At 41.1% G+C, this 26,287-nt stretch overlaps 1 protein-coding gene and 1 long non-coding RNA gene across 2 annotated transcripts in view; one reads left to right on the forward strand and one right to left on the reverse strand.

Annotated features, from left to right (window-relative positions):
* The window catches only part of igsf9b (immunoglobulin superfamily member 9B), a 478,541-nt gene that overhangs the window by 269,721 nt on the left and 182,533 nt on the right, over nt 1-26,287 (forward strand). The gene's annotated exons all lie outside the window — the stretch shown is intronic.
* Nucleotides 1,198-24,928, reverse strand: LOC116991287. The gene is made up of 3 exons (XR_004416735.1): nt 24,533-24,928; nt 14,610-14,612; nt 1,198-1,234 (listed from the first exon to the last, which is right to left on the reverse strand). It is a non-coding gene; the product is annotated as an uncharacterized LOC116991287 (long non-coding RNA).

Here is a 26,287-nt window from a genome sequence, read left to right on the forward strand (position 1 = left end):
TATTAAACAGAAGCATTTACAGGACTAAACTACAGTGTTAGCATAAACGTTAACTGCAGTGATGGTGGCTTATTTGTAGCAGTGTTCGAGGTGGCTGGGAAATGACTGGCTCAAAGGAAATTTAAATTATGGGATCTAGTGTTGTAAAAGAAATGACAATCAAACATAATCAAACTCCAACGACTAAAATACCATGTTCACTGCAGGCTCCACTGAAAACAGATAAGAAACAATTTGCTTTTATCATTGAAATGTATTTGAAAGTTGCCAATTATTGTGACTGTTTCAAAGAGCTGCATTTAGTTTGCTCATGAACAAGTGAAGTGCTTGTGGAAATTTGCAACACAATTTAATGTATTAATTTTACAACTGTCAGGGAAATATAGAAAGAGTTATGGTAGATGTAAAGTACAGTAAAACTCTTAATCCTCATCCGATTATTTGGAAATCCCAAAGGTTTGGCGTCATGCATTGCTGGGAATGTTTCCTGCACTCCTTTGCACTCACGGGGCACTATTTCCCGCACTGACCATTAAGTTTACTTGACTCATTCAAATTTTAATTATATACCAGATAAGTGGGACCCGTTGGGTCCCATGTTCACACGGGTGGGCTGATCCCCCAATATTCCACCTCTCCACCAATTCCAATATTGGTGGCCAGTGGGGGGGGGGCTTTCTAGAGCGCTAGTATGGGTGTTGTGGGCCGAACGGATTGGTTTCCAGAGGGGCTAGTATGGACATTGTGGGTCAAATATATTCTTGGGCTGAAGCTCAGTCACTCAGGCCTGGTGGGCTGGCAGCTCAGTCACTCAGGGCAGGTGGGCTGGCAGCTCAGAAAATGCCAGAAATTCTGCCCAAAACAGGTGAGAGACAATAGACAATAGGTGCAGGAGTAAGCCATTTGGCCCTTCGAGCCAGCACCGCCATTCAATGTGATCATGGCTGATCATCCCCAAACAGTACCCCGTTCCTGCCTTCTCCCCATATCCCCTGACTCCGCTATTTTTAAGAGCCCTATCTAGCTCTCTCTTGAAAGCATCCAGAGAACCTGCCTCCACCGTCCTTTGAGGCAGAGAATTCCACAGACTCTCCACTCTCTGTGAGAAAAAGTGTTTCCTCGTCTCTGTTCTAAATGGCTTACTTCTTATTCTTAAACTGTGGCCCCTGGTTCTGGACTCCCCCAACATCAGGGACATGTTTCCTGCCTCTAGTGTGTCCAAGCCCTTAACAATCTTGTTAAGACTGTGAGAGAGATGGGGGAGAGGGTGGAGAATCAATAGTAGACATTTTTCCTTTTTTTCTGTATTTTCATTTCATTTCCATTTCCATTTCAGTTTCAAGCACAGGGCAGGCCAAACAGTTCATTGCATTTTCATTTCATTTCATTTCCATTTCCATTGCAGTTTCAAGCACAGTGCAGGCCAAACAGCTCATTGCATTTTCATTTCATTTCCATTTCCATTGCAGTTCCAAGCACAGGCCAGGCCAAACAACTCATTTCATTTTCATTAAGGACTAACAAATAATTTATTGCAAGTACATTGTAGAATCACAGTTCAGTTGATTCACAGCTTAGAATCACAGTTGTGGCCTCTCCCTCGCAATCTTCCAGAGTGACTGACTCACGTTCAGGCATCTGGGGTTTGATAATCCTGCCCCCCCCCCCGGAAGTGGCGTTACCTTCATCATGGTGATTGACAGGCGAGAGGACCAATCAGCTGATCTCAAGATTTTTTAAACACTCATAACTTTTTTATTTTGCATTGATTTGAAAAATCCTCAGGGCTGCCTCAGCGGAGGTGGACTGTCAGTAAGATGGCTGAAAATCATAGCGATATAGGGTAGCGTTTTTTCTAAAATCAATATACAGTGCAGACAGGAAGTGGTCAAGATGAGACTTTCAGTTATATAGATTTGGTACATTTTAAGAATGAAAGTGCGCTGGGGGTATTAAAAGGAATATCATTAAATAGTGTGGGTAATCTGCCAAACTGGCACCACCAAAATACTGATCATGTTGGAGTTTTACTGTACACCCTTTATGATAATGCTGGAAAATTAAATCTAAGACATCTAACCTATCAACTCCTAATCTGACACCATGCTTCTTGATGGTATTGTACAGTTTCGAATCTTCCTGGTGGCCTTTCCTGTTGCAACGGAACTAGAGCTGCTTGGCTAGATATGGAGTTAGTTAGTTCTGGAGTGCAGGTCTTCAATACTGCATAATGAGTACTTCTATAACATTCTTAAACAGTTGAGCAGTTATGTACTGTAGTTACAATGTTCTTAAAATTAACCATGTTTAATTAGATTTGAAGTCTGGATGATTCTTGCCAATCTCCAGTAGTTTTTAAACCTTGTGGCGCCTGTATTGAAATATAATTTGACTACGTTTTTCTGAGATGACCAGAGTCATGGAACATTGTTGGGTCCTATAATCGTTGCTGCACCCAGTCACCTCCAATGGTGAATCTGGGAGTGAAATCATAGAGTCATACAGTGCCAAGAATCAGGCCCTTAGGCCCAAGTTGCCCACACTGGTCAACATGTCCCATCTACACTAGTCCCACCCGCCTGCGTAAGCCCATATCATCTAAACCTGTCCTATCCATGTACCAACCTAAATGCCTCTTAAACGTTGCAATAGTACCTGGCTCAACTGCCTCCTCTGGCAGCTTGTTCCATAAACCTACCACCCTTTGTGTGAATAAGTTACCCCTCAGATTCCTATTAAATCTTTCCCCTTCACCTTAAACCTATGTTCTCTGGTTCTCGATTCCCCTGCTCTGGGCAAGAGACTCTGTGCATCTATCCGATCTATTCCTCTCATGAGTTTGTACAGTCCAGGTAGATTGTCTGTTCTGGCTGCACATGGTCAACACTCACATGCTGTGCTCCACCATTTCTGGGTTCATTGGAGTCTCCTTGTCTCATGAGCTGTTTAATTGTCCACCATCATTCTCAACCAGGTAAGTTAGATCCGCAGAGCTTTGGCCTGATCCATTCAATGTGCGATCACATCACTATTTATGAGTGATTTATTTTTGTCAAGTGAGTTGTGATTTGGCCATTGAGCATGGACCTGGAGTACAGGTGGCATCTCATCACTTTTGTGTGAGCCTGTTTCTTCTCCTGCTACACATATAAATCTTCAGATGTCCAGCGAGCTGGTTCTTTCCCCTTGAGGAGTGGTGGAGTTTCCAATCCAGAAACACAATCCATTTGCAGTTAATTAACTCCACAAGCTTCTGATCATCATTATCTATCTAATCGTGTTTATTTCTTGGTAGGTTTACTTGATATCAAGTGTTTCTTCACATGTTCCAATTATGATGGACTTTATGGCCAACTCTGTGCTGTGAACTCTTTCAAGGCTCCTGTTAACAGGTAGTTGACAGGTTATCTATGTGCCACTGTTTGAGAAGAGCTACTGTAATGGGACCCGTGAGAGCTTTGACGTCAATTGGCTTAAGAGGTCTTAATGCACCTGTCAAAAAACAAACCGTGAACATATAAATAGCTTGAGGCCAGTGTGGAGGATGCTCTCATTATTAAAGAATTTGCATTCTGAGCTTTGTAGCCCAATGATGGATATCCCAAGTGAAATGATTGCTTCTCAAGAATTGCTTTGTATCATTGAATAAACAGATAGTACTTGCAACCGATACAGATCAGAATTCTTGATGTAATGATCCCATCAATCCCCTGGTAAAACATAAGCAATGATCTAGATTAGTCAGAAAGTATTTTGAGTGATTGTCGTGCAGTTGAACTGTAGTTATTATGCAGCATGATCAAAGTAACTTTTGCTTTACGTTTGATATCAAATGGCTTTTTATGTGGTTAACCTTTTGATTTTTTCAATCAATCAACCTTTATTGTCATCTTGCAAAGCAACAGTTGTACAGTGCAAAATGAGAAGACGTTTCCCAGGGAATACCAGAGCATCGCACATGAAACTTAAAACATTTCACACATAATAACAGTAAAAACAATCCAGTCCCTGATGAAACAGTATAAATCAAAGATCTTTGGTATAAATAGTTAAAAGCAGGTAAAACAGCAACATTAAAATACAGTAAAAACAATCATTAAAATGTCCAGGGCAGCTGATTTGAGTGGCCAGTGCCATAGTTATTAAAATGTCAGTGCAAAGCCGCAGAATCAGATGACTGTGAGTACAGAGTGACTGTTTAGCAGCCTCACAGCCTGTGGCAGGAAGCTGTTTAGCAGTCTGGTAGTCCGGGCTTTGATGCTACGGCATCTCTTGCCTGATGGCAGGAGATCCAGGTGTGTGTGGAGGGGGTGCAGTTTGTCCTTAGCTATTCTCAGAGCTTTTTTCAGACAGCGGCTCTGGAACAGTTCTTGTACCGAGGATAGGGAGACGCCAATGATCTTTTTAAGCGTCTGTTGGAAATGAGCATCATCTTTCATCTTAGACTAATAAGGACGCAACAACCAAATTTAACACAGACCTACTGTCACATATCCATAACATACTTGAAAAGTTGAGTAGTTATTTAGTTATGCCATTCTTAAACTTAACAGTTTAATTAGATTTTGAAGTTTGCATTATTTTGGTAATCTCTGGTGTTCTTTCAACCTTGTGCACCTGCATTGAAATATAACTTGACTATATATTTCTGATATGACCACAATCATTCCCTCTGCTGCCATGTGATACTTCACTTGATGGCCTGAAAAAGATCGTCATTGTAGTGAGTGGGGTGACCAGCAGGGAACTGAATATTCAGTTTGGTAGGATAGGCAGGAAGTGATAAGGTAGGAACTACAGTTGTTGATTTAAACCAAAGATAGATGCAAAATGCTGGAGTAACTCAGCGGGACAGGCAGCATCTATGGAGAGAAGGAATGGGTGATGTTTCGGGTCGAGACCCTTCTTCAGATTGAGATAAGTTGGTTAGGTCTCTTAATAGTCTTGAGGAATGATTGAAATTGGCTCGGAGACTTCAAGATGTAGAATTAGTTTGTGGAGATGAAAAATAAGGTTGGAAAAGAGAACCCCTAGCAGTGATTAAATAGTAAAACAGATTATAAATCATGAAGTAGGAAGGACTTGTAAGGTACTTCAATAATAATAGCAGGTTATTTTAATTATCATATAGATTGAACAAACCAAATAAGCAAAGATATCCTTGAGGATGAACGTTCAGTATTCAGATTAATTTCTGAGAGTAACTCACTGCAGACACTAACTAGGGAGCAGGCTATTTTAGAAGGATACAGGATTAATTAATGATCTCATAGTAACAGGTCTCCTGGAAAGAGTGAGTGTAGTATGGTGACATTTCCTATTCAGTTTGGGTTGGAGGTGAGAATCTTGTATCTGCAGCTGGTGTCTAAAATAAAATTAAGACAATTAGAGTGGAGTGGGCGAACTTGGCTATAGTGGACTGGGATAATAAATTACAGAGTGACGCTGTAGATTATCTCACGGGTGACACGGTGGCACAGCGGTAGAGTTGCTGACTTACAGTGCCAGAGACCCGGGTTCGATCCTGACTAAGGGTGCTGTTTGTACAGAGTTTGTATGTTTCCCTGTGATCGCATTGGGTTTTCCACGGGCGCTCCAGTTTCCTCTCATACTCCAAAGATGTACAGGTTAGTAGGTTAATTGGCTTTGGTAAAGACTGTAAATTGTCCCTAGTGCGTAGGATAGTGCTAGCGTACGAGGATCGCTGATCAGTGTGGACTCGGTGGGCCAAAGGGCCTGATTCCATGCTTTATCCCTAAACTAAATTAAACTGGCAGTGGCAGAGATTGAGAGATATTTCATAAATCTAACCAAATGTATATTACATGAGATGAAAAGGCTCTACAAGAAAGACCCATCATCTGTGGCTAATTCTGGAAGTTAAGGATGGTATCAAATTGGGGGGGAAAAAGGCAGACAGTGGTGTGAAAATCGGTAGGCCAGAAAATGACCAGCATATTGTAAAATATTACAGAGGAAGAAAATAAAATTTGAGACAAACTCACAAATAATATAAAAGCAGACAGGAAAAGCTTCCACAAAGAACAAGAGTAGCTAATCTAAGTAATTGATCCTCAAAAGGTGAAACTTAATTGTTGTAATAATAGAAAATAGAGAAATCGCAGAAATTTTAAATAATTATTTTGGGTGCATGGTTGCAGATAGAAATAACACTACAATAATAAAAGGCAATTATTGGGGCTATAGGGAGAGACAAACTTAAAACTATTTCCATCATGAGAGCAAACTCATGAGGATAAAAATCCACATTCCCAGATATGGTGGCTCAAATCCCAATAAGAGTCTGCAGAGATACTGCATGCCATGGTTGAAATCCAGTTAAAATTCTGTCGATTCTGGAATTCTGGAGAGGTGCCAAAGGAATGGAAAAGTGCAAATGTAAACCATTGTTAGTACTGGCAGTCCCCCTAACCTCTATTTACATAGACTAGTTATGTGGGTACCATCTGATGAGCTGCAGACTTGACTAGGCATTTTAAGAGATGACAACAAAGGAGGAATCCTTGCATGTTGGGAGTTTCCTGTACTTGAGGTTGTGAGTTTATAGCAATTTTAATGTAGCAGTTTGCCCTGGGATCCCCTCCCTTTCTGACTCATTGCTCCTCCTTGCTCTGAGCTAAACCACATATTATATTAATGACTATTCCAAGACCAATCCAGTAATGATCCCATAAGAAAGGACTTTCTGTGAATGACCTGAGCACCTCCCTGATTATCAGGCCCTAGAAACAGGCCCTTTGTCCCACCGAGTTCACACCGGCCATCGATCACCCGCTCACACTATCCCTAAGTTATCCAACCTGTGCATCCATTCCCTGTACATTTGGGCCAATTTTACAGAGGCCAATTTAAACTACAAACTCGCACATCTTTGGGATGTGGGAGAAAACCAGAGCGCCCAAAGGAAATCCATCTTCACACAGAGAGCACCTGGGGTCAGAATAGATCCCGGGTCTCTGGCGCTGTGAGGTCTCCAAAGTTTCCATATTTAAGGAAGGGTGTACATGCATTATAGGCAGTACTGAGAAGATTCACTGGATTGATCCCTCCAGGGAAAGGGTTGACTAATGAAGATAGATTGAGTCTACACATTGATGTATAGAAGAATGATGAGTGTTTTTCTTTAAACAAGTGAGATTCTGAGGGTGACTGACAGTTGAAAAGATGTTTCCCCATTAGAGAATTAAAGAGAACATTTTCAGAAAAGACTAGTCACTCAGTTAAGACAATAGACAATAGACAATAGGTGCAGGAGTAGGCCATTCGACCCTTTGAGCCAGCACCGCCATTCAATGTGATCATGGCTGATCATCCCCAATCAGTACCCCATTCCTGTCTTCTCCCCATATCCACTGACTCCGCTAATCTCTCTCTTGAAAGCATCCAGTGAACCCGCCTCCACCGCCTTCTGAGGCAGAGAATTCCACAGACTCACCACTCTCTGTAAGAAAAAGTGTTTCCTCGTCTCTGTTCTAAATGGCTTACCCCTTATTCTTAAACGGTTCCGGATGATGATTAGAAGGGATTTCTGCTGAGAGAGTCATGAATCCTTAGAATGATTGTCCTAGAGAGCTGTGGGGGAAGAGATTCAATATATTCAAGGCAGAAAATGAAGGAAATTGGATACGTGAGAGAACAGAAAGATGGTGTGGAGCCAAACGTGGATCAGCAATGATGCTAATTAATCGCGGACAATGCTCAAAGAGCCGGTGGGGTCACGTCTGCGACTGTTCCATACATTTATGTCAAATTATTTCATTCCCAGTCAAAAAAGTTAATGCTTGGTGTTTATGGAGTACTTATGATTACAGCTCTCCAAGAATAATCCTAATATGATATCCCTACTTGGAACCATTGACTTCCCCTTTGCCTTCTATCCTAGTGTCAAACTGCGGTAGATACCCTTCACCTCCAACACATTTCTTACCTTCCCCACCAGGCCCAATCTCCTGGCTCCTCAAACTCATGACTTCCTCTAAGGACCATCTGCAACCCCCACCCCAAAATCCCACCTTCAGTCTCGATCAGGACTAATAACCTTTCCCTGACCTGGCCCAACACATCAAGGTTCCTCTGTGCATTCCGCAGTCCAGACAGGAAAATATGCATTTCTGCTTCAATGGTGCAAGCTACTGTATCTTGGTTAATAGATGCGATTGAAAGTTGCAGCACATTTCCACATCCAAAAAGTTTGTTGGAATGTGTACAATTACCCTACAGCATTCCTTCTAGGTGTACATTAACTTCCAAACCATTGTTTCTGAAGGAATAAAATGGGTTTTTCAATGCCAACTCAATTATATTCAAGAGTATATTCCAACTCAATTGTATTCCGTTTTATTTTCAGCTGTTAAATGATGTTATTTCACCCTGCAACCTGAAATGCTGGAATAAAGTTGCATAATTGATTGCAATTGCGTGAAACTAAATAGGTAATAATGAATTTTTAGTAACATCACATTCTTCCAGTAGAAGTACAATTTACTACACAATTAAGGTTGAAAATTCCCCAGGAATATATATATTTTTAACACTGACCTTCGCATTCTGATTAGCTGCCTCTGAGACTGGCTCGCATCTGGAAATCATGGAGGTTTTTCCATGTTGAAGCAAATGGGTGCTTTCTTAGTACTCTACAATTGTAACAATTTTCTGGGTCATTTGCAACACTTTTCAGAATTCACTACAAATCAGGGCATCAATTCAATTAGCTGATCATTAGCTTACGTTAAACATTGAAAATATATCATCCTGTAGTTTAACCAATAATTGCAGGATTTGGCATGGAGTTGATGCATGCAATGGTGCCCTATTTTTGCTATCCAAGTGCATGTTGAGCTCTTTTTAAAAGTAATACTGAAGGAGCTATAATTATCCCCAGTGCTCCTGGTTTAAATAGTGACAACATCAGCCTCCATGGTCCTAACTTGTCAATTCATATGGTCATTGGTTAGAAACAAGACTGTCTACTTTGTGAGGAGCACAAGGATGGGGAGAGATGAGAACACCAGTTAAATGATGTCAATGAAAAACGATGTCAATGCAAAAAGAAAATCCAGGAAAAAGACTCATCAGGTCAAGCAGCATCTGTGGATAGAGAAACACTCAGCATTTCCGACCTATAACCGTTATCAGAACTGGGAAATTGAGCGTTAGTTTCAGTGGCAGGAAAGGTAGGGGTGGGCTTTGTAGAACAAAGGAGATGTCTGTGTTAGGATGTGTTGTAATGGTTTAGCAGTAGTAGTTACCAACACATGGAGCCTCTTGGTCTGGGTAATGAGCTGTCAGATTGTTCAAACAAAAGAATGTTCAAATATATTTTAAAAAATATATAATTATAAATCCTGAGAGCTAGTTTCAGACCTGCCCTTGGTCCTGTTGTCTTCTAAAAAAAGGTCCTAATTGGTCATAATTGTCTTCTAAAAAAAAGTGTTCATGTATTGGGTGGCACGGTAGCGCAGTGGTAGAGTTGCTGCCTTACAGCGCTTGCAGCGCTAGAGACCCGGGTTCGATTCTGACTACAGGACAGTACAAAGTTTGTTTGAGTCTGTGCAGAGATTGTACGTTCTTCCCATGACCACGTAGGTTTTCTCCGAGATCCTCGGATTCCTCCCACACTCCAAGGACGTACAGGTATGTAGGCTAAATGGCTTGGTGTATGTGTAATTTGTCACTAGTGTGTGTAGGATAGTATTAATGTGCGGGGATCGCTGGTTGGTGTAGACTCGGTGGGCAGAAGTGCCTGTTTTTCGCGCTGTATCTCTAAACTAAGCTAAAGTTATTGGAGTTTGTGCAGGAAAGAATAGGGTAGTTACTACCATGTCTAGGAATGAGGCAGATGAAGAAATGACATCTGAGAAAATACTGACCTCCCTGGCACTAAGGGATGTGATAAATATGCTTTATATTATTAGAAATGGAGGCAATTGAAAATGACCCATAGAATATTTTACAATGTGAATTGTTCAAAATACAAGTGACTACATTCCAAATTAATGGGCAACAGAAATAGCCAATGAGAGGGTGCTTTCTTTTACTAGAGGGTGAACAGGTGTTGGAACAGTTGGTGAGGTGATCTACTAGAATGGGTTTCAAGTTGGATCGATTGGCTTTTCTCCTCAGCCCTTCCAAAAGAGGACAACGTTTGGAGATATTTGAGACTGAAACATTGCCTTGTGAAGTCAGTGATTAGAAATGGTACTCATATCCCTGCCGTAGCATGCGGTTTTTACTTCAGTAAGCGATTATGTTTCTAACATGTAATATTTTGGACCAATGGACATGCATTCTTGAAGCATATTTAGTACTCTTGAATACTGAAAGTCCCGATACATTGTTAATGATCTGTGACAATGATGAAGAGATATTAACTTTATCAATTTGCCATGAGGCAGTTGATTGAAATGTATCATTTTGATTTTATGGAGTAACAGATGGCTCAGCTTTTGTGTTTTGATTGGTTTATGATAACATTAGTGTCACAAGTATGCAAGCATATCAGTGCCTAATTGTTGATTAGCACCTAAGTATTTCAAGTTAAACTCCCTGTATATTTTGTGAGGTCATTAACAAAACATCTCTGGATGATTGTGCAGTTATCAAATTGAATCCATTGTGGTAACTTACAGCCCATCCATTATGCCTTTGGAGTTTTCCACTGAGACAAAACAATGATCATTAATCTGTTTCATAATAACCAAAAATCCCTTTTGCAGAATAGTTCTCAATGTTCTTTATCTGTCTGTTGTGTGACAGTTTGGGGAACTAATGCTACTGGTTAATGATGCACACCAGTTAATGATCAAGTCAATAATACTGTCTTGTTCCTTTTAGAAACTAATTTGTTGCCAGTCCTGTGAAAGAATGAAAGCTTTGATATGTGACATGATATTTAAGCAGCTCAGATGTTAACTTTGTACCAATAGAGGCAAATAGAAGTGATGGTAGTGCTTAATTAAATTCCTAACTTAACCAATGTGCCAACATTGAAATGAAGAAATATTCTTCTTCAAGTTCGACCTCAAAAACTACTATGTTAAATGTGCCAAATTTTGCTTGCCAATAGAAGACTGAGATTAGATCTGTATTTTTGAACCATGTGAAACAGTTTCTTGCTGATTAGCTTCAAAATGACTCTATTAACCAATAGTTTCTACATGAAGGATCAGTTTTGTGGAGTGGTCTTTGGAGCTTGAAATATCATGAAAAAGAAAAACTTGTAATAAGAACGGATTTTATAATTTAATTTTGGCCATTTAAATTGAACTAATGTTAAGATATGTGAAGTAGGAGGCACAGTACTATAGTGGTTACGTTGGTGGGTGGGCTATAGCATGGATAGCGGAGGTATTTGTTCCTTAATTGAATACATTTTGATTAAAATTTCATATCATTATCAGAGATGGTGACCATGAAACTGTTGGGTTGGGTCTCCTCAAGCTCATACTGCGAGTAGCATGTACAACAAGTGGTCAGGAAAACAAAGAGAATTTATGACTAAATGTAAAGAAATGTTCTGCCTTATGTTTCAGTGCCAATGCTGAGATCTTATCTGTTGCATTGGCTGCTCAGAACCGTAAACTCACACAGCATGGAAACAGGCCTTTTACCACAACATGTCTATGCCAATCTGAGCTAATTGCTTGAGTTTGATCCATATTCATCTTAACATTTTCTATCCAAATGTCTTCTAAATGTTGTAATTGTACCCATCTCTGCAGCTTCCTTTGTCAACACATTCCATATAGTTTGTGTGGAAATGATTCCCTTCAGATATCTTTTAAATATTTCACTTTCTCTCCTTAAAGCTGGGGCCTCTAATTTTACATCACCCTATCCAGAGAAAAAGACAGTTACCACCCACCTTACCTGTGCCCCTTATGATTGTATGCACCTCTATAAAGTCACCCCTGAATCGCATAAACTCCAGGCCCATCAGGCCTCTCCTTCTAACTCAAGCCCTTCTGTCCCCATAACACCCTCGTTAGACTTTTCTGTGCCCTTTCTACCTTCATGATATGCTTCCTAATATTCTACAGGGCCCCACCATTTACTGTTTAAATCCTGTCCTGGTTTTATTGATCAAAATACATCACCTCACACTTTACCGAGTTAAAATTCATCTACCACACCTCTGTCCACTTACAATACAATACAATTCAATTTATTGTCATTTGGACCCCTTGGGGTCCAAACGAAATGTCGTTTCTGCAGCCATACATTACAAACAAATAGACCCAAGACACAACATAATTTACATAAACATCCATCACATTGCTGTGATGGAAGGCCAAAAAAACTTGCCCAATTCATCATTATTCTCTGATCATCTTAGATAATCTTCCTCACTGTCCACCTACACCAGCAGTTTTGATGTTATTCGCAAACTTACGAACCATGTCAAAATTGTCTGCAACATTTTTTAAATATAAATGCTCATAATATAGCAGTTCATAGATCTTTGGAAAAGTGAAACCACTTTTTTAATATTTCTAAGGAAAAGTTGCTAGGTTCATGATAAGTAAGCGGGTGAATGTGTACAGTGAGTAGGCTGGAATGTCCAATTGTGGTCACAATAAGATAAACCATTTTCTTATTAAAGGGCAGAACAATCTTAAGGGGCTGAATGGCCTATCCTGCTCTTAATTTGTATGTTATAGAAACCTATCTGTTTGATTAATGCATTTTAGGGAAGAATATTTCACACTCTTATCAGGTCTGGACTTTTATTTGACTCCAGGCTCTAAGGAACAAGGTTGACCCTTATGTATCCTATAACATGGCACAGCATGGAGATAAATTTATGGAAGGGAAATAAATGCTGACCTTCCTGTTGGGGCCCACATTCCACAAATGAAGTTTTTTTTTTTCAGAAAAGCCGATGGCTCCACCAATTTTAAATATGATTTATTTGCGTCAGAAATTGCCACAGCTTAAATTAAAATGAATGATTTAACATTACATTATAGGAATAATTTTTTGTGTCGGAAATTGCCAGGTTAGCTGAAGGGGTGAGCTCCCTCCCACCCCTGAGTGAGAAACATTTTTGCTCAAAGTCACATTGTGATGCATGGAAAGACAATCTAGGTTGGTACTTCAGAGCAGCGCTTGGCTGGGCAGTTTAGTTGCTGAAAGTTTGCACTGTAGCACTAAAACTGCTACTACTCACTTTCTCAAGCCTCAATTCTCTTCTCTTCCTCTCCCCATGCATGACAAAAAGGGCAGTAAAGTGCTTACTCTTTCATCACAACCAACCTCCCAATGCTACCAGATTAAATAGGGACAACATCAGCCTCCATGGTCCCAACCAGTCAATTCATATGGTTATTGGTTCGAAATAATACTGTCTACTTAGTGAGGAGCTGGAGGCTGTGGAGAGAACTTGCTACCTAATACAGATCTTTCAAAACCTCTCGGGCAGAGGTGAATTGATTCTTTGATAAGCAAGGAATGAATAGCTACAACAGATAAATGAGAATGTACAGTATAATTTAAATTACATTGACATCAGCCATATTGTTACAGAAGAGTCAAGTAACCGACCTACTCATACTCTTAATTTGTATATGTGTTTGTATAATCATTCCTATAATGTAGTGCTGAATGATTCAACTAGATTTAAGCTGTGGTATTCTGGTATACCCACTTTCCACAAATATTACTTGAAAGTAGCATTCAGAACATTTCCCACTATTAACATCTTAGATTATAATGACTGATTATCTATATTGGTAAATTGGAACGTGATAGAAAAGGTGATGAGGCACTCACTATTTGGTAGACGAGTACATTTTTTGAAACCTCTGCAATTTCATGCAAGGTCAGACCTTCAACTGTTCTAATCAATGTGATAGCAGAAACTATGGGGAAATGAAGACTTAATTCAAATGACTTGAGCACCCATTGAATTTATTGAGTAAATTACTTTAGCAACATTGTACTCTCTGTAACATGATGGGGACTCTTTTTTAATTGCTCTTCTCTCCCTCGTTTGCCCTTGTTCCCTTCTTCAATACATTCCTTATTCTCTACATTTGCATTGCGTTTGCTATTACCAGCCCCTGCCACTTCTCATGGTTCTGTTCCTTACATTTGCCACATCTTATTTTCTCTCTCCTATTCCTTCACACCTTTAGTTCGAGTTGCTCTGTTCCTCATTTTCCTCTCTTGCTTCCTTCTCCTTTTCTCTCTGCCTTCATAAATCTTCTTTTATTCTGCCTTCCTTGAAGCATTCTCTTGAAGTCACCTGGAATTCAGGTTGTCCAAGTCAGCATGCCAAAGCTAGATAATGTACACAGGTGACAAATGTATCCTAATAGCAATCCTTGATGTACCTCCTTCTGTAAAGCACACTGGTTCTTTGCTTTACACTTGAAAGAGTTTTTGATGAATTCACACAGAAGTTAATGACTGAAATGTTGTTGTTGAGTATTTAATCAGCTCCAAATAACGGCATCATCACAATTAAAGCCCATAGAATAATAGATGGTCTAGTAGCCAGAAAGAAGCAGGAAACCAAAGATTTGAGTATTTTTATGACTGGACGGAAGTGTTTTATAGAGATGCCCAAGAGTTAGTGCTTGGACCACTAGCTTAATTAATATGGAATTGGAATAAAAGGTACAATTTCAAAATCTGCAGATGCCACAATACTTAGTGGTGTAGTGAGGCCGAGAAACAATAGTTTAGCTACAACTGTGCAGGCGCCATATTTTTGGAAAGATTTGACATCTTTGGAGAACATGCGAAAGAGCTTACCAAATGAATTAATCCCAGGACAAGTACCTTAACTATTTGGATGGACTTGAGGAGCAAGGTTTTTCACTTTACAGGAGATCGTTAAAACCTTGGACACTGTCGACAAGTATATGTCTATACTCGTGGAAGTTAATAGATCCAATGGTGGAAATGGTGACTTGCCTTCAGCTCTGAGTACCATGAAGAAAAATCAGCAGTTTGGATCTGGGTTGTAGAGCTCAGGACAGCTGCTAAGACAGATTGACATGGAGTCTTTAGTAGGGAGATGGACAAGTAGCTGAATGTAAATAATTTGCAAGGATACGTGGTAAGGGAGCAGCATGACCAACTGGATTGCTTATGCTTAGATCCAGTCTGTACACAGTTGGCATAATGGCCTCCATCCGTGCTGTAATCATTTTGTGATTCTGTGATTCTATTGCTTTAACTCCCTTGACGCAAGCTATTACCATCAGCATTATTGTTCTATAAAGCTTTTTAAGTGGGTCTCTGATGAAGAGGGAGTTGAAAATGTATTGTGTTGAAGGAAGTGCAAACAAGACTGTAATGAAGAAATCATCTCAGATGCAATTTCAAGCTTTCTTCAGTAAATATTGTGAGAACTAAACAATATATAACCAAATTATTCTCAATGCATTACAAAGCAACAATCCAGTTGCTAGTTACTCCTTCCTAATGATTAATTTTAACTCCTTTCACAATCCATCAGTTTGTTTTAATGAGGAATTTGTTAGCAAGGCCATCATTTTACAGCTGATCTCTAATTAGATTGGATAAGGTGATGATGAGCTGCCTTATTGAATTGCTGCAGAGGGTGTAGTGAGCCTGTTCCCACAAGACTTTGGGCAAGGGGTTATCGTGGGTTAGCTCAGGATGGAAGTGGAAGTAACCATGGTATTGTGGATCCAAGAGTGAGAACAACAGATTTTATTCCCTAATGATGAATTCATGAACCAGATTGTTCTCTTGCATCTATTGGTTGGCTTAAGGCCTGGTCCTCTGAAGACAGCCCTCAGGATTGAGAATAACTAACTCTACTCCAATCCTGTGGCTTCTGCCATGCATGATACATCCTGTATGGATCCGCAGACTGCCACATTTGAAGCATAAGGTGCCAGATGGGAAAAGTGGTAGAAAATATGCGAGGTGCTATGTTCAGAATTGTACAGATTCTGTCATTTCCCCCCCCTTTACCCTTCCGTATCTCTAGTCTCCCTCTCCCCCAACTCTCAGTCTGAAGAAGGATCTCGACCCGATAGGTCACCCATTCCTTCTCTCCAGAGACGTTGCCTGTCCCGCTGAATTACTCCAGCATTTTGTGTCTATCTTCGGTGTAAACCAGCACCTGCGGTTCCTTCCAACATATAGAGTGGATAATACTGTCAGGCATGAAAGCCAAAGCTAAGAGGGCGGGGATGAATCCCCAGTTTTAACAGCGGTATGGTGCAGTGGGCAGAAATCAAGAGGAGGAAAGCAGTCCCCAGGCAAGAGATTGGGACAAACAGATGGATGAGGTGGTTCAGAGAGAGAGAATGAGGAATTCAGAAATATGAACAAGGACCATGAAATCGATATGTTGGGTTTTGAATTTTCTTTGCAATTATGTTTTTCAGTGTAGTGCTGCAATGCTTCCATTACTGCTTGAAAATTCTTGTGACACATGACCTAAAGTTATATTGATTTAATGACAAAAGAACTGCAGTAATATTGGATTTGTAATGTAATGCAATAACATTATCCAGTTATTTTTGGAAGGAATTACAGGAAAATTCGCCACTCTATCCTTAAGATGACTTTCCCATGTAGCTTGTAATGTTACTCAATATAACGACTTTCTTTTCACTTCAAAGTAATACATTGTGTGTTAAGCACTTTGAGACCCCTTGGAGCAGCGTGATAAGATGTTCTCTAAATGTTGGCCTTTACTTTCCTTTCGATAGATAGTGAGGTTTGACCATAATGCAAGATCAGCGACTTTACGAGAAAAGATGAGCTCGAATTTTCATTACTTTTCTTTTCCAAATGAACCCTGTAAAATGTGCAAAAGATGTCAGGATAATTAATGGATCTGACTGGTAGAAAAAAAAAAAAGATTTTAATATAGAATGTAATGTATAATTATCAATTTCTGACTGGAGTGAGTTTGGTATTTCTTACTGAGTCGCCATCCTATTTTAAATATCTGCTGTGTTTAAGAAGGAACTGCAGATGCTGGAAAATCGAAGGTACACAAAAATGCTGGAGAAACTCAGCGGGTGCAGCAGCATCTATGGAGCGAAGGAAATAGGCAACGTTTCGTTCCGAAACGTTGCCTATTTCCTTCGCTCCGTAGATGCTGCTGCACCCGCTGAGTTTCTCCAGCATTTTTGTGTACCTTAAATATCTGCTGACATTTATGGCAATGAAAATAAATATACGTAGAAATAGAAAAGTGAATGCCAACTACCTGTCCATCCACGTTATATATAATCCAGATTTGCTCCGCTGAATCGAAATCCAAGATTGTACACCTCTTAATGCTGTGGTTCAGTATCACATAAGGTGCATTGTCCTGATACATCGATTAAAGATCATCGTGCTACACATAGTATTTTTTGCTATACGTTTGCTGCCCTTGGTTGTACGTATGTAACACTTCGTATTGTCTCTACATGTGTAGGGTTGAATTATCAACTTTCGTTAGAGGAGCAACAGGATAGTGAGTGGAGATTAATGTTGTTAATAATCTCCATCACAGCCCAATGCAAATAAGGATTTAATTCCATACATGAGCCCAAGTTCCTGATGACCAACTGGTGAGATTTGGCTTTTTAAAAGTCAACAAATATGTCCACCTTATGTTTTCTCTCTGAACTTGATTCCGCAAGTCAGACCTACCAATCTATTTTGGACGGGGCAGTAATTGCCAAGTTGCCACAAGTAGATTGTCCCAAATGGTCATTCCAGACCTCCCTCAGATACCTCTCCTGCTTCTGCCTCGTTTTCCATCAGCTCCTGCTGCAATCAATCGCTCCTGATTGTGTTCTGAGAGCAGTGGCAATGTAAGAACTGTCCTAACATCCTCAATGCGAAAGGAATGTAGGGAACTTTTCCCCCACTTTAGAGATGCTCACAGAATAATCGGTTCTCTTTGTGCCAAAGGGAAATAGCCTAGAAAGTCAGTGGAAAATTGTGGTTCAGCATCAGTGCTTTGGAATTGAAGGTTAATTTTATTTCTCTCCAAAGTGAAAAGTGATCATGGGTCATTTTGCATCACTTCAAATGGTTGGCTATTCATTTCCAAGAGAAAGAAACAAGTGCATAAGTTCATAAGTACTCGGACCAGAATTAGGCCATTCGGCCCATAAAGCCCACTCCGCCATTCGATCATGACCAATCTATCTTACCTTCTCGCCCCATTCTCCTGCTTTCTGCCTTGTGGGTTTTTCCCCAGGTTCTCCGGTTACTCCTCCCACACTCCAGAGACATACAGGTTTGGAGGTTAACTGGCTTTGGTAAAAATTGTAAATGGTCTCTAGTGCGGGATCACTGGTTGATGCAGTCTCGATAGGCTGAAGGGCCTATTTCCAGGCTGTATCTCTAAACTAAACTAACCTGAGTACAGAGAGGAGATGGAGCTTTTAGTGTTATGATGTCAGGGCAACACCCTTTACCTCATGGTTAGAAAGACAAAGGAGCTGGATATGTGACCTCAGGAAGCAGGGTGGAGGACACATTCCTACCTGTACCTATTGATGCTGAGGTGGAGAAGGTCAACTGCTTCAATAATACTCTGGGAAAGTGGCGTTTCCCTTCAAGAGTCATTTCCATCTTTGTTTGTGCTCGGTTTAATATAGGAGAAATGTCACTTTTATTCTCATTAAGGGCAATTTTAGAGGGGCTGCTTGATATTACATTTGATAAATACTCCCTCAATGTCAAATCCTTCTGACACCACTTTCAGTTTTCACCTTTTAGAAAAAGATAAGCAAAGAAAACAATTTAGTGCTTGTTGAGGATTACGTTTTGTAGTGATTACATTTTTTTAAATTCATAAGTATTGCCCCTTTGGTTTCTTTTTGTCAAATTTGTAATGTTCGATTTAATAATTTAAATGTCACCCTATTTAAGTCACTATTCTGAATGGGTGAAAAGGACGTGTTTTTCTGTTGCAAAAAGAAATTAGTTATTATTTTAAGGCTGATTGTAGTACTTTCAGAATATTCACCTTTAGCGGTAGGGCAGGTGGCACAGATAATTGATTTTTACATTTTCCTGTACAATGACAAAAATAGCAATGATTTTCAGCAGAAGTTTCTTTTAAGCGTTGGAGATAAGATATAAATTTCCACCTACATATTTAATTTTCAAACACCTTTTCTTGCAGCAAGATAGGCGGATTTAAGAAGAACATGTTTTTCAGGTTGACTCTTGTTCATGATTAAGTCATTTGCAAAGTACATTGTTATATTAAAATTCTAATACATAGAAGGATTCACTCATCTCAAAAGTGCACAATAAAATCAATATTTGAAATCCCATTGTGTGGATATTAACGTACAAAGAAATGCCTTTGCCATTATTAACAGAAGGATTAGTCCGTAATGTTCCCGCTTTCTTACGCCATCAGTCCAATGTAAGGTCCTGACCCAAAAAGTCATCTGTCCATTCCCTCCACTGATGTTGTGATTTTTAAACCCCTAATTAGCTGCTGCTAGGGTAGGCAGCTAGTGAACGATTAATTAGAATGTAAAAAGATTAATCTAATTTGAAAGAAAAATCTGGCATTTTATATGTAAGTTGAATAGCAATTTATGTAAGTTTAATTCTCAACAGCAACGTTGGACAAACTGAGGAGATTGGGGGATAGTGTGGAATTTTGGGTTCTTAAGCTGAAATATTATAAAAGGATACAAAGTGCTGGAGTAAATCAGCAGGTCAGGTGGCAACTCTGGAGAACATGATCAGATGATGTGTCCGATCAAGGCCCTTCTTTAAAGGTCTCGGCCCAAAACGTCTTCTGGAGATCCTGCTTGACCTGTTGAGTTACTCTAGCACTTTGTGTACTTTTGCATATTAACCTGCCTCTGCCGTTCTTTGTTTTTGTATACAAGTAAGACTATATTCCGTCTATATTAAGATTATATAACACTATGCATGATTACACATGTTTCCACAGTGTACAGATAAAGGGTACAAAATGTAGTGCAAGATAAAGTCTGATTAAAGATAGTTCAAAGGTTTCCAATGAGGTAGATGGGAGGTCAGGACCGTTCTCTAGCTGATGAGAGGATTGCCTGATTACAGCTGGGAAGAAACTGTTCCTGAATTTAATCAACTTTAATTCAGATTGAATCACTCCACTGTTGATGCAATAACTTCAGCTGCAACAGACCTACACCCTGTAACCGTGTATCAGCTGCGCTTTGGTTGGTGTCATTTCACATTTAAATAGAAAAGGCACCATGGCTCTCTGATGGAGCACATTGGCCAATGCACTGGTGTAAAATGCTCTACATTGTCACAGGTGCTGTCTTGCAGCTGAGACATCAAACCATGACACATCTTCTCTCCCACATCATTGTAAAAAGCCCCATGCTACTATTTTGAGGAGGGTAAGGAGAGGTTATTTCAATGCTTGGTCATATCCCACTATGAGCATCACTGATAAGTGAGTTTATCTGGTCAAGGCCACTATACAATTATATTGGGGCAGACCACAGTGTCACAGCAAGAAGCACTGCTACCTTATACCTTCAGTGACCTAAGTTCTGCCATGATGTCCAGTGACACCCATATGGAGTTTTTGCACATTCGCCTGCTGGCTTCCTCCAAAGTGAGTGCGAGTAGAATAAAACGAGATTTGTGTAGATGGCTACTATACACTAGTCAGTGTGGACCCAAAATCATGTTGAATGAATCTGAAGAAGCATCTCGACTCGAAACGTCATCCATCCATGTTCTTTAGGGATGTTGCTGACCTACTGAGTTACTCCAGCACTTTGTGTCCTTTTGAATGACTTGGACTAGTTTTTGAGGGCTTTCTTGCATCACAATTAAATGTATGCAAAACAAATATTGCATCGGCTGCAGCTTAAAATAGTTCAGCAGTTGTAAAATCACTGTAATAGTTTCTTTTGAACACTCCTTGCCCTCCATTCTCTTTATATTTAAGAAATGGTTCCTAGAATCCACATCATTATCATCTGCTGTTTCTCCATTTGTAACTAAATGTTAATATGTATTTAAGCTCAATGCTTTTAAGACAGTGGAATTGATAGTAGACTTTAGGAGAGCTCCCCCCTCCCCTCCTCCCACTCACCATCAACAACATCACAGTCACATCTGTGGAGTAATTTAAGTTCCTTGGAACCATCATCTCCAGGGACCTTAAATGGGAAGCCACCATCGACTCCACAGTCAAAAAGCCCCAACAGAGGATTTACTTCCTGCGGCAGCTGAGGACACATAATCTGCCACAGGCAATGATGGTCCAGTTTTATACTGCCATCATATTGTCTGTCCTCACCTTCTCTTTCATGGTCTGGTTTGGCTCAGCCACCAAGCAAGACATCCGGAGGCTTTAGCACATTGATCGATCAGCCGAGAAGGTTGGTGGCTTCAACCTTCCCCCCCCCCCCCCCCACTCATTGACAAACTGTACACTGCAAGGGCCAGGAAGCGAGCGGGTAAGATCATCTCTGATCCATCTCACCCTGGCCACAAACACTTTGAAGCACTTACCTCTGCAAGGTGACTCTGGACTGTCAAAGCTTCCACAGCCAGACATAAAAACAGCTTTTTTTTCCACGAGCAGAAGCTCTACTCAACAACCAAAAGCCTGTAGCTTCCTTTTCTCTGGTATTTTATTTCATTCTTCACATGCTTCAATTATAATGTATTTTTCTTAATTGTTTATAGTATATCGTGTTGTTAGTTTCGAGCAAAGTACCAACGCGAATTATTTGTATGTACGGTTTACATACTTGGCTAATAAAATGTATTCAATTTAATTCAATTCAATTAATATTCTTATAGAATGCTTTAATTCCATTAAAGATGTGATATATATGCAAATTGTTCTGGGGATGTTATTATATCCAAAATAGCAGGTTCCATTGTTTACAGTAATAATAATAAATACTTTATTGATCCCCTCAGGGAAATTCAGATGTCCAGAAGCCCCCAACCAACAAACCCACAGATTCAAAATGAACGCAGACAGAAAATACATAGAATACAATGTGGACACTACCTGAGAGCAATAAATACTTAAAAAGACCAATAATCAACAGTTAAAAATTAAAAATTGCAAAATGCATCCCCCTACAGCCTAGCGGTCCGAATTATAAAATCTAATGGCTGCAGGGGTGAAGGATCTCCTGAACCGCTCCGTTCTACAGGGCAGGGAGAGGAGCCGGTTGTTGTTCCGAGTGCTCTTTTGACTCTCCAGAATTACATGGAGGGGATGCCTGGGGTTTTTCAGGATGACCTGCACCTTGTGCCTCATACGCCTCTCAAGCACATCCATCCCAGAGTCTACTCTCCCCTCCAGCACTGAGCTAGCTCGTTTAACCAGTTTGACCAGCTTCTTGTTGTTTTTTGCACTAATGCTGTTGCGCCAGTAGACAACAGCGTAGAAAATAACACTTGCAACCACAGTGTTGTAAAATATGTGCAGCATATCATTACACACATTGAAGGATTTGAGCCTTCTGAGGAAAAAGAGTCTGCTCTGGCCTTTTTTGTAGAGGGAGTCAGAGTTGACAGACCAGTCCAGTTTGTTATCAAGGTGCACTCCAAGGTATTTATATGTCTGCACCACCTCAATGTCAGCCCCTGCAGCGTTGACCGGCTGAAGGGGGAGCTTGGACCTGCCAAAGTTAACCACCATCTCTTTAGTCTTAGTTGTGTTCAGGATGAGACTGTTCTCTTCACTCCAGGCACAAAAGGAACTGGTCAAGTTCCTGTATTCCTCCTCCTGCCCGTTCCTTACACATGCCACAATCGCTGTATCATCTGAATATTTCTGTACGTGGCATGTGTCAGACTTATAGTTAAAGTCTGCTGTATACAGGGTGAAGAGGAACGGGGCCAGAACCGTTCCCTGTGGGGCTCCAACATTGCACACCACTGTGCCAGAGACACTGTCCCCCAGCTTGACAAACTGTGGTCGACCCGTCAGGTAGTCGTATATCCAGGAGATAAATGTGGAATCCACCCCCATCTTCTTAAGCTTGTCATTCAGAATCAGGGGTTGGATGGTGTTGAACGCACTTGAGAAGTCGAAGAACATAATCCTCACATAGCCACCGGGTTTGTCCAAAAAGGAGTAGATCCGGTGCAGCATGTAGAGGACTGCGTCATCCACCCCAATGTTCTCCTGGTATGCAAACTGTAGTGGGTCGAGTGCGTGCTGGACTTGTGATCTCAGGAGACGAATGAGTAGCCGCTCCATTGTTTTCATGATATGGGATGTAAGGGCCACCGGTCTGTAGTCGTTAATCTTGGTCGGCCGCCCTGCTTTGGGAACCGGCACGAGACATGATGTTTTCCACAGACCTGGTACCCTCCCTAACTGGAGGCTCAGGTTGAAAATGGTCTGGAGCGGTTCCGCCAGCTGAGCCGCACAGTCTTTTAGTAGCCTGGGACATACACCATCAGGGCCAGCTGCTTTACCAGGGTGTAACCTCCTCAGCTCAGCTCTCACCTCGTCCTCCGTGAAGAACTGTTGAGGAGATGCCGGCATAGGAGGTGCTGCAGCTGTGGTGTTGGGGGGGCTGCCTCGTGGAGGTGATGGTGGGGGAGAGGCTGCACCTGTAGAGGTGGGAGGGGATACCAGATCAAACCTGTTATAGAACAGGTTAAACTCATTGGCCTTGTCCACGTCTCCTGGGCTGGCTTCTCTTCTCCTTGAAGCCAGTGATGGCCTTCATTCCTCTCCACACCTCTTTGATGTTGTTGTACTGCAGTTTCTTCTCCAGCTTCCTTTTATAGTCCCCTTTTGCCTGCTTCATACTCCTTTTCAAGTGGTGCTGTACCCTCTTGATTTTTTCCCGATCACCAACCTTGAAAGCCTCCTTTTTCTTGTTTAGGAGGCTCTTGATGTTGCTTGTAATCCAAGGTTTGTTATTGGGAAAGCAACAAACAGTTCTTACTGGCACAACAACATCCCTACAGAAGTTGATGTAGTCCGTTATGCATCCAGCCATCCTGTCGATGTCCATACAGCTGTTGAATTCCTGTGGCTCCATCAGTATGTCCCAGTCTGTGCATTGAAAGCAGTCCCTCAGTGATTCACTGGCCTCTGGTGTCCACTTTCTGAAAGACCGGGTGGTTGTAGGCTGTCTCAGTACACAGGGTTTGTAAGAAGGCCTTAGATAAACCAGGTTGTGATCTGATTTGCCAAGCGGTGGAAAGGCTAAGACACTATAGGCCTCCTTGACATTGACATAGCACAAGTCCAGTGTCTTATTGTGCCTTGTGGGACAGTCAACATACTGTGAGAAGCCTGACAAGTGGGGGCTGATGTTCACATGATTGAAGTCCCCTGATAAGGCAATGAGTACGCCCGGGTGTCGGGTCTGTAATCTCGCGACAGTCTCTTGGATGACGTCACATGCGACTACAGGCTCCGCTCGAGGAAGAATGTAAACAATAATGGCGACGATGTGGGAGAACTCCCTCGGTACATAATAAGGTCTCAGTCCAACCGCCAGGAGCTCAATATCCCGACAACAGATCTTATCTTTCACAGTTATGTGACCTGGATTACACCATCTATTGTTCACAAGCAGAGCAAGTCCCCCACCTTTGATCTTCCCACTCGCCTTCGGGTCTCTATCTGCTCGTACCGTAGTGAAGCCGGGGAGATCCACACAGGAATCCGGGATGATGTCCGTCAGCCACGTCTCGGTAAAACACATGAGACTGCACTCACGGTAGACCCGTTGGTTCTTCATAAGGGCCTCCAACTCCTCACACTTGTTAGGGAATGAGTTGACGTTCCCCATAAGGATCGATGGCAGAAACGGCTTGTATCTCCACCTCCAGGCCCTTAGCCTGGCCCTTAGCCTGGCACCTGCACGGCAACCACGGAACGGCTTCTTCAGCTCAGACGGAATATGGTGTTTTATTCCGTAAGCTGTCCGTCGCCACATAAGGAGTTCATCCCTCCTACATGCGACTCTACACATGCTGTGTAAACATTACTGCACAGCAGCAGCGGCAGCAGCCAACGCACAAAACACACTAAAGCACTAAAGCACTAAACAAAACTCTGAGCTACAAGGACTTGTATCCAAGTCCTTGTCCTTGTCCTTCACAAAAACTAAACAAAACTAAATAAAACACTAAACAAAACACACTAAAACGCTAAAACACTAAAACAAAACTCGGAGCTACAAGGGCTTGCTGCCTCTCAGTTCGGCGCATGCGTATTATATATATAATACTCTTTACAATTGAAAAATAATTTTGATGTGGGAAAGGTTTTAAAATAAACCAGAAGAGTATAAATAGGGAAAGTAATTATTTGAGGTAACATATCTGCATTAGTCCATACTAATAAAAATAATGGGGATAAAACTTTAGTGACTATTATATTTGTGGAAGTGCTAAACATTTTAATCTTTCTCACAATTTTAGTTTTTGAGTAGATTACAGTTTAGGATTTTAAAGCAGTAAGTATTTACGTAACAAAGGATCATGTCACTGTATCAAACTGAAATACAGTTTGTGAAATACAGTAAAGCCCCTGTCCCACTTTCACGACCTAATTGGCGACCTCTGCCAAGTTTGCCCTTGACTCATACTCGCAGCATGGTCACCACGAAGTCTTAGGAGGCCATAGGAGGTCTTCGTAACTCTTCCTCATGCTGGTGAGTGGTCTCCGCATACACATGGCCTCAAGTAGGTCGCGGCCTTTTATCCAGCCTGATAAAAAATGTCCACGAGTAAAAAAAGGTCGGCATGGAAAAAAATGATGCCTTTTACTAGTAGGAAGGTCGTAGTAGGTCATGATGGTAGTCGTGGGTCGGTAACTGGCCCAAGAAAAAAAAATGCAAACATTACATCATTTTATCATGTGATCATTTTCCACTCGTAGCTGGTCGTAGCTGGACTTAGGTGTGGAAGACTGAGGTGGAGGGGGGGTCATAGGAGGTTGTAGACATTGTCGTAGGAGGTCGTAGACGAGGTCGTAGGAGGTCTTTTACTTCGGCGAGTCAACACGACCTTGACATTTTTTTCAACTCATCTAGGGTCTTCTAAACTCATGGATTAGGTCGTCCAAGTGGGACAGGCCCTTAAGTCTTCCAGATAACATGCTGCCTTGCACAGTTCAGTACAGACCGACAGTGTAGAATTTGATATATTGTATTGTAGTTTAAAATATTAGGCTCAAATGCTATCTCCTCATCGTCAGAGGCAAGGTATGAGGTGAAAAGCTCCCAGAAGAGGGGCAGTATGGTGGTGCAGCGGTAGTGTTGCTGCCTTACTGCACTTACAGCGCTGGAGACCCGGGTTCGAT

This window comes from Amblyraja radiata, chromosome 33, assembly GCF_010909765.2.
Source record: "Amblyraja radiata isolate CabotCenter1 chromosome 33, sAmbRad1.1.pri, whole genome shotgun sequence".
NCBI lineage: Eukaryota > Metazoa > Chordata > Chondrichthyes > Rajiformes > Rajidae > Amblyraja > Amblyraja radiata.